Here is a 6,996-nt window from a genome sequence, read left to right on the forward strand (position 1 = left end):
TTCTGTTCCCATCCACAGTGAATTATTGCTTCTCTTTCAAAACTACACTCAGATGTCAGCTCCTTCAGGTGGCCTTTCTTAATCCCCCCAGACTTTCCCTCTTTCTTCTGCTCTACACATGACAGGGTCATTATGTGTAAACTAACAGGCTGCTCTCCAAAGGCAGGGGCCGTATTCCAGTCATCACTATGCCCCCAGCACCTAGCATAGTGCCCAGTACAGAGTAAGCGCTTAACAAATGAGCAAATGAGTGATGAATGAATAGCCATCTACCCCAGATTTCCTGAAACAGTATAGATGTCATCTGGCCTGTCCCATCACCCCCTACATCTATTCATAGTTGTCACACCGTGAGTCCTGGCTTTTCTCCTGAAAATTGTGGTCACTGCAGAATAGTGCAGTAGTTCCCAACCTAAAGTCCTTGGACCCCCAGGGAAAGCAGTAATAAGGCTTGGAGAGCTTCTGTCGATGTCTGAAATAGCTCACAGAAATCATACTGTTATCTACACTCAGGCTGCACAGCCTAACTAAAACATCAGGTTTCTCTGCTTTTAGCTGGGATTGTGTCGACTCGGCGGCATGCTAACGGCGGTTATCTTGTGCAAAGCAGGAGTGCAGATTGGCTGGGAATGACATCATAGGAGTCCCTGGGGCCGTTGGAAGGCAAAATAATAAATGAGGTCCTGGGAAGTTAAAAGGTTAGGGACATGATGATGGGGGATGGAGCTCTGGGCTCAGAATTAGGAGACATGAGAGGCGGGCGTGGCATCAGTTCAGCGAGCCACCCAGCTTCTCTGGAAAGTGGGAATAATCACATCTACCTTGAGGATCAAATTAGGTCAAAACATCTCCAAAATGGTGCAGCACCAAGCAAGGGACGGGCTTACGCCTAGCCTGGGAGGTCCTGAAAGGGTACACAGGTAGCAGTGGAAGGAGATGACGTGTCTGGAGAAATAAGCTGTTTGCCGAGGTTGGAGGGGGGTATATGGAGAGGAGAGGAGTTGAGTGGGAGTTGGGGCAGTCGGGGCAGTCAGGCAGGCACCAGATTTTGAGGGGGCTGTGAAGTTCATGCTAGGAAATTGAACCATATGGTCCTTTTGGTATCAAGAAATCCAAAGTTGCTATTGGCCCTCAACTAAAATGGAGGAAGGGACTAGAAGGTGTGGATCCCAGTGCCCCTGTCCCCATGGTTTTGAACACAGACCCCACGCCTAGCCCACCTCCTTCAGTGTCACTTTCAGCCTGTGGCTCTGAAGGTTCCAGCCTAGCTGTGGTTTCCCGCAGGTGGAGCATCCTTGAGTCCTGGCTGCTTGAGAGTACGCGTTCCTGCTGGGCGATGCTCCCAGCAACCGGCCAGGTCACTGGGTCCAGACCTTCGCACCACGGTAAGGGGGGCCAGATGGACGCTGAGCCAGACAGAAGACCCTGTGGGCAATGGGAGCCTTTGGTGGGGGCGTGACTGTGTCCTGGCTGAACCCCAGAACAGGGCCAAGGTAATATGCTTGAGGGCTGCCACCTCTGCCACCACCCCCACTGCCTCCCAGGCTTCTCCTGAAAAGCCTCCATTCCTCAAGATCAAGAGAAAATGCTGCCTTAGGAGGGAATCTCTGCCCTCCCCGAGTCCCAGCTTGGAATTAATTCATCGCCTCTCTGCGCTCCCGTTACGTGTTGCAGACACATCTACTTCCTGCTTATTTTGTTGGGCTTCACATTTGGTGATTTCCTTTCTTGCCTGTCTCCCCCAGGCTGTACGTGAGATCACCTCTCATCTACAATCGCTCTCCCGCCCTGATGCCAAACCTGACTCCTGCCGCAGGGGCCCCAGAAACGTTATTGACCCAGGGAGAAAGTGTCTTTGATGGCCAATTCTCATGCCCAGTTCGATCCTGCCCTGGTGTTCATTTGTCTGAATTGAGTGCCCCGCTGGCCCCTTTGTGTCCTCTCAGTGTGAACAGGGATAAAGGTTGAAACAGTACCCAGAGGGCTCCTTGAGACAGAGTTTCCATCAAAGCATCCAAAGATATCTCTGGGGAAGACACAACGTGGAGGCAGCCGCAGAGAAATGAATGTCCTATCACTAAAATTTCCAGAAAAGGAGATGATGTCAGCGCTGCCCTTAGGCCCTGTTTTGTACCTATCAGATTTTGGGAGACAGAAAGCTCTTCAAGATGGCTTCTCCCCTACTCAGCCCACTGGAGCCGCCAAATTGCTCTCCCCTCTCCACCTGGAGTCACAGGAAACGAGCAGAAGCCTAGAGCACTCCTTCAGCAGGGTGGGAGCCTGTCTGCTACCCCCTCCGTGGGTGGGGCCAGCTTCCGGCCCCTTCTGCTGGTGACCGTGCTGTGCTCGTTTTTAGCAAACAAGGGAGCGTCTGGCAGCTGCTTTGTCTCCCTGCGGCCCCTCCAAGTCGCTGCTCTGGAAAACACTTGCCTCTGTCACCAGGCTGCACCTGTAAATAAAGCAGAAGATAAAAGAGGCCTTTCTGTTTTTCAAACTGTGACAGGCACATCCCGGCAAATTACCTTCATGTTTTTTTAATAGAAGTAAAAAGGTTTGGGTGGCTTGCGTTGCCTGATACAGAAGCACTTTTCTCTCATTCAAGCCGCCACAGATGGGATAATGAACGCATTTTTATCTCCGTCTCTAAACAAAACGCAAAGAACCTGGAGTTAGACAAACTTTCCTTTATGGCATTTCAAGGACAGAGCTGGGAGTGGTGAAAAGCTCTTGGTGCTTGGGAACTAAAGGCCGAGGACTTGTTCAAGCTAGAAGCGTATTTGCCTCCTGTATGCAGAGACCCACTTGTGTATTTCAATCTCAGTTTATTTATCTACAAAATGGGGGTAAGGGACTCTATTTCCAGGTTTGTTGAGAAAACCCCTGGCCCAGCCTAGCCCCGTGGAAGGTGTTCAATAAACTTCACTGAAGCCCATCCTGGCTGTTATCTGGATGTTCATATCACTTGGCCAAATGTGCCCACCAAGAAGCAGCCATTCAAGGGCCCCCTTCCCAGTGAGGAGAAGCCTGGGGTTGATCTCCACAGCCTGCTGGACACATGCCTGTGCGTCTGGACACTGGGGTCCCTGCCATGCCCTGCAGCCCTTCCCAGGGACACAGATGTTGTGGTGCCTCCCTCTATCAGCCCCGCCTCTGGGCTGTCACTGTGCCTGTCTCATGCTGCTGTGCAGTTATTTATCTACACATTTCTCCTTCCTCAAAAACTAGGAGAGAAAAATCACAGAGGGCAAGTCTCATCCCCTGCGGATGTTCTTATCCTCAGTGCCCTGTGCAATGCCTGGCACACAGTAGGTGCTCAGAGCACATTTGTGGGTGAACGAGTGGCTCAGAGAAGCTCGACCCTCACACACCTGGGCTAAGCAGGGAAGCAGGCTCCCAGGAAGCAGGAGGCTCCGCAGCTGAGAGCAGTGCTGGGCCCACCCCTCACCCAGGCTCCCCACTTTCCATGTGGCTGGACTGGGCCAGGCCTGTGCCCGTGTTTCCAACAAACCTGGAAATAGGCCCCGTACCCATATTTTGTAGATAAAAATAAGTTTGTGAAACTGGTTTTGTAACCCTTGGCTCCTCATCCACCTCAAGGGTATAAAAATACCACATGAGAGGCTCCAGAGGCCTGGGGGCCCCCTCTGCAGTGAGCTGTCTGTGGATGGAGGAGGCTGCCTCCCACCCCCTAATCATGAGGGAACCTCAAGAGAGCTTGGCTGAGGTCTGAGGAAATTTGAAGGAGAGCTAGACTGCCCGAGAAGGCAGGGCAGAGAGGGTGGGGGCCTCACAGGCTTCTCCCCTGGAGTTTGGCAAGGCAGGGAGGGAGCCTGTGTTCCACTGGCTGGGGTGGATCTCCCAGAGGGATGCCAGGAAGTCTGAAGGCCTCATGCCAAGGCCAGAGGCAGGGGCGTGCCCTCTTCTTCAAGACTGGAGAAGGTGGATGTTCCTCAGCAGCCTTGCTCACATCAAGGGAGGTACAGGTGAGAGAACCCACACAAGCCCAGGACAAGAGAAAGACTTGGCACGTGAAACTGCCAGGCCCAGAGGGCACAGGTGCCCTACCACCATCCTACAAGTCAACTAACACTTTCCCTGGCCCGTATTTCTCCCCCAGCCCCACCCTATCTGAACTAGGGGAGGGGGCAATGAGTCAGGGAAGGGTGATAGAACTGACTCTCCCTCCTCCCCCTCCTCAAGGTTCCAACTTGAGCCAGATCAGGCTGGGGGATGGCAGTTTCAAATAGGATAGGATGGAGGCTTTGCTAGTAGACTGGCTTGGACCTTTTTTTTTTTTTTTCCTTTTTTAAATCTGACAGTAGCACCCAAAGCTATGAGATATTCCAAAGAGGTCCTCCAATGATCAGGGAGGAATGTGCTGGAAGGGGCTATGGCAAAAGAACGCACTTGCATCCTGTTTGTGCCCAATTGAGTCCAGCAACACCAGTGGACAGATTCTACTTGGATTAGAATCTATTGTGTGCCCCTGGGAGCCGCAGCAACTCCTGAAGACATGTGCTAAGGCTTTCGGTCCTCAAGCTGCCATTCCTCATCTGGCCTAACTCAGAGTTCAGTGATAGAGGAAAGGGGGCCTTCTGATTTCATCCTAATCGGGGTGTAGCACATTTGAACCTCATTAGAAGATAAGTCAGACACCAAGAGAGTTTAGAGGGAGAGGGGCACATCCATTTAGGCTGCTCCTTTCATGATTCCTACCTGGAGTCACCTCCCAGCATGAAGTGGCTTTTACTAAGGGGGAGGGAAGGACCGCTGGAAGATTAGGCTTTGAGTTGCAACTTTATTCTTTCTTATTATTTATTTTCTTTTAAATGTTCATAATTGCTGGATAATCCAGAGACATGATTGTCTTTTTATTTGCATATGGAAAGGCCCCCAACTCATTCAAACACCAAAAGCCCTTCTCTTTAAATCAACCACAGTTTCACCCCTTGAAGTTGTTCCAGAAATTGAGATCTTGCAATCTTTATTTACTGGGTTGGTTTAACTCCTTCTGGGCTGCTCCTTCCTTTAATTCTCTTCCATGATGAGGAGACTCTAGGATAAGAGAGAAAAATAAACCCAGAGAGGGCTCCTGTGGCTGGGTTGGCTGTTCGCTAAAATGGAAATGTGTTTACGGTGTGAGAAAAAAACGATCTTGGGCAGTGAAGTTGGCAAAAAGAGATAAAGGGGATTTGGTTAGAAGCGAGAGTTAAATGATAGTAAAGGTCTGGAGAAGCCATGATCAATAAATATAAAGTTCAACCTCATTGCTTTTTGCCTCTGAGAAGGGCTGAACCCTACCTGCCTCCCCCGCCATGGGCCTCGGGTTGCAGACTCTGCTGATGGATTCAGCGATGAGGCCCTCAGACTCTAAGCACGAAACTCACTCTGTCCGAGAGAACTCTCATGGAGGCAGGGAGGGGTGGATCCAGCCCTCCTGCTCCTCTTGCTGGGTGCATACAAGACGGGCACTCCACGTGTTCTGTGGCTGCCCAACCAGCCCAGGGCCTCCAATGGGGGCACCGTCCAGAGAATCCTAAGTACTTGCATTGGACACCCCATTTTCAAGACATAATAATCTCAGGAAGAAACCTGTTTATTATCACTATAGAATGTAAGGCAAATCACTTGCTTTGCGAACAACAAGTACATACTTTGAAGAAAAATGGAGTGAGAGAGTCTCAGAAATGATCTTCAGCTCAACGAAGGGCAGATGCCCACTCATTTCCTGTCATCTTAACACAGGGCTGTATATGCAGAGGAAAGAACATTGGTCTCTGTGTAGACCATCATGGTGGGATTCTGAACCTAGGTCTATGGATGCCTTTCGGTGCCCTTCAGTAGTATCTGCAAGCCGCTTATTAAGAAAATTGTACACTTACACACTTTTCTGAGGTTCATAATTTTTTTCTACTCTCAAAGAAGCCTGGGTTCCTCCAAAAAGGAGAAGAACCGCTGGCCTATCAGGTGCAATGATGTCTATGAAGATTCTCTGTTATATTTATTTTATTTATTTATTTATTTTTGAGACAGAGTTTTGCTGTTGTTGTCCAGGCTGGAGTGCAATGGCATAATCTTGGCTCACTGCAACCTCTGCCTCCCGGGTTCAAGTGATTCTCCTGCCTCAGCCTCCCAAGTAGCTGGGATTACAGGCATGCGCCACCATGCCCGGCTAATTTTTTGTATTTAGTAGAGATGGGGTTTCACCATGTTGGTCAGGCTGGTCTTGAACTCCTGACCTCAGGTGATCCACCCACTGTGGCTTCCCAAAGTGCTGGGATTACAGGCATGAGCCACCATGCCTGGCCAATTCTCTGTTATAAATACATATATAGGCCAACAGAGTTATGACTGTTGAAAGAGTAGGCAGCAGGAAGAACTTGTGTTGCCTTACATCTTAGAAGCTGGGGAGGATGAGCAAGGGAGGTGTCTTAGTCCATTTGAGCTGCTATGACAACACCATAGACCGGGTGGCTTATAAACAACAGAATTGATTTCTTACAGTCTCGAGGTTGGGAAATTCACAATCAAGTCACTGGCGGGTTCAGTGTCTGGCAAGGGCTCGCTTCCCGGTTTACAGACAGCTGTATGCTCACTGTGCCCTCACATGGCAGAAGGGGTAAGGGAGCTCTCTGGAGCCACTTTCAAATCCCATTCATGAGGATTCTTCCATCATGACCTAGTCACCTCCCAAAGGCACCACCTTCTAATACTATCACCTTGGGGGTTAGGATTCTAACATAGGAATTTTAAGGGGACACAAACATTCAGTCCTTGGCAGGAGGCTTTCCATCCATCTGTCCAGCCAACCATCCATCATTCATTGACGTGTATCTAACATGTGTCATCACTGTGTTTTAGATACAGATGACACAGTGTGGTGGGGGAGATGGAGATGTGACAAAATGCAACCCCATGGAGTAAGTTCTATGACTGATGCACTTTCACCAGACAGCCAGAGACACAAGGGAAAAGGCTCCATGGGGAAGAAGAGGG

General features: G+C 50.0%; 1 long non-coding RNA gene across 1 annotated transcript; it reads right to left on the reverse strand.

Moving 5' to 3' along the window:
* Window positions 1-2,520: 2,520 nt before the first annotated feature.
* Window positions 2,521-6,638, reverse strand: LOC129048996 (uncharacterized). Its single transcript, XR_008511692.1, has 3 exons — window positions 6,503-6,638; window positions 4,717-5,055; window positions 2,521-2,643 (listed from the first exon to the last, which is right to left on the reverse strand). It is a non-coding gene; the product is annotated as an uncharacterized LOC129048996 (long non-coding RNA).
* Between the last annotated feature and the right edge of the window lie 358 nt (window positions 6,639-6,996).

This window comes from Pongo abelii, chromosome 9 (assembly GCF_028885655.2).
Source record: "Pongo abelii isolate AG06213 chromosome 9, NHGRI_mPonAbe1-v2.0_pri, whole genome shotgun sequence".
Classification (NCBI taxonomy): Eukaryota; Metazoa; Chordata; class Mammalia; order Primates; family Hominidae; genus Pongo; species Pongo abelii.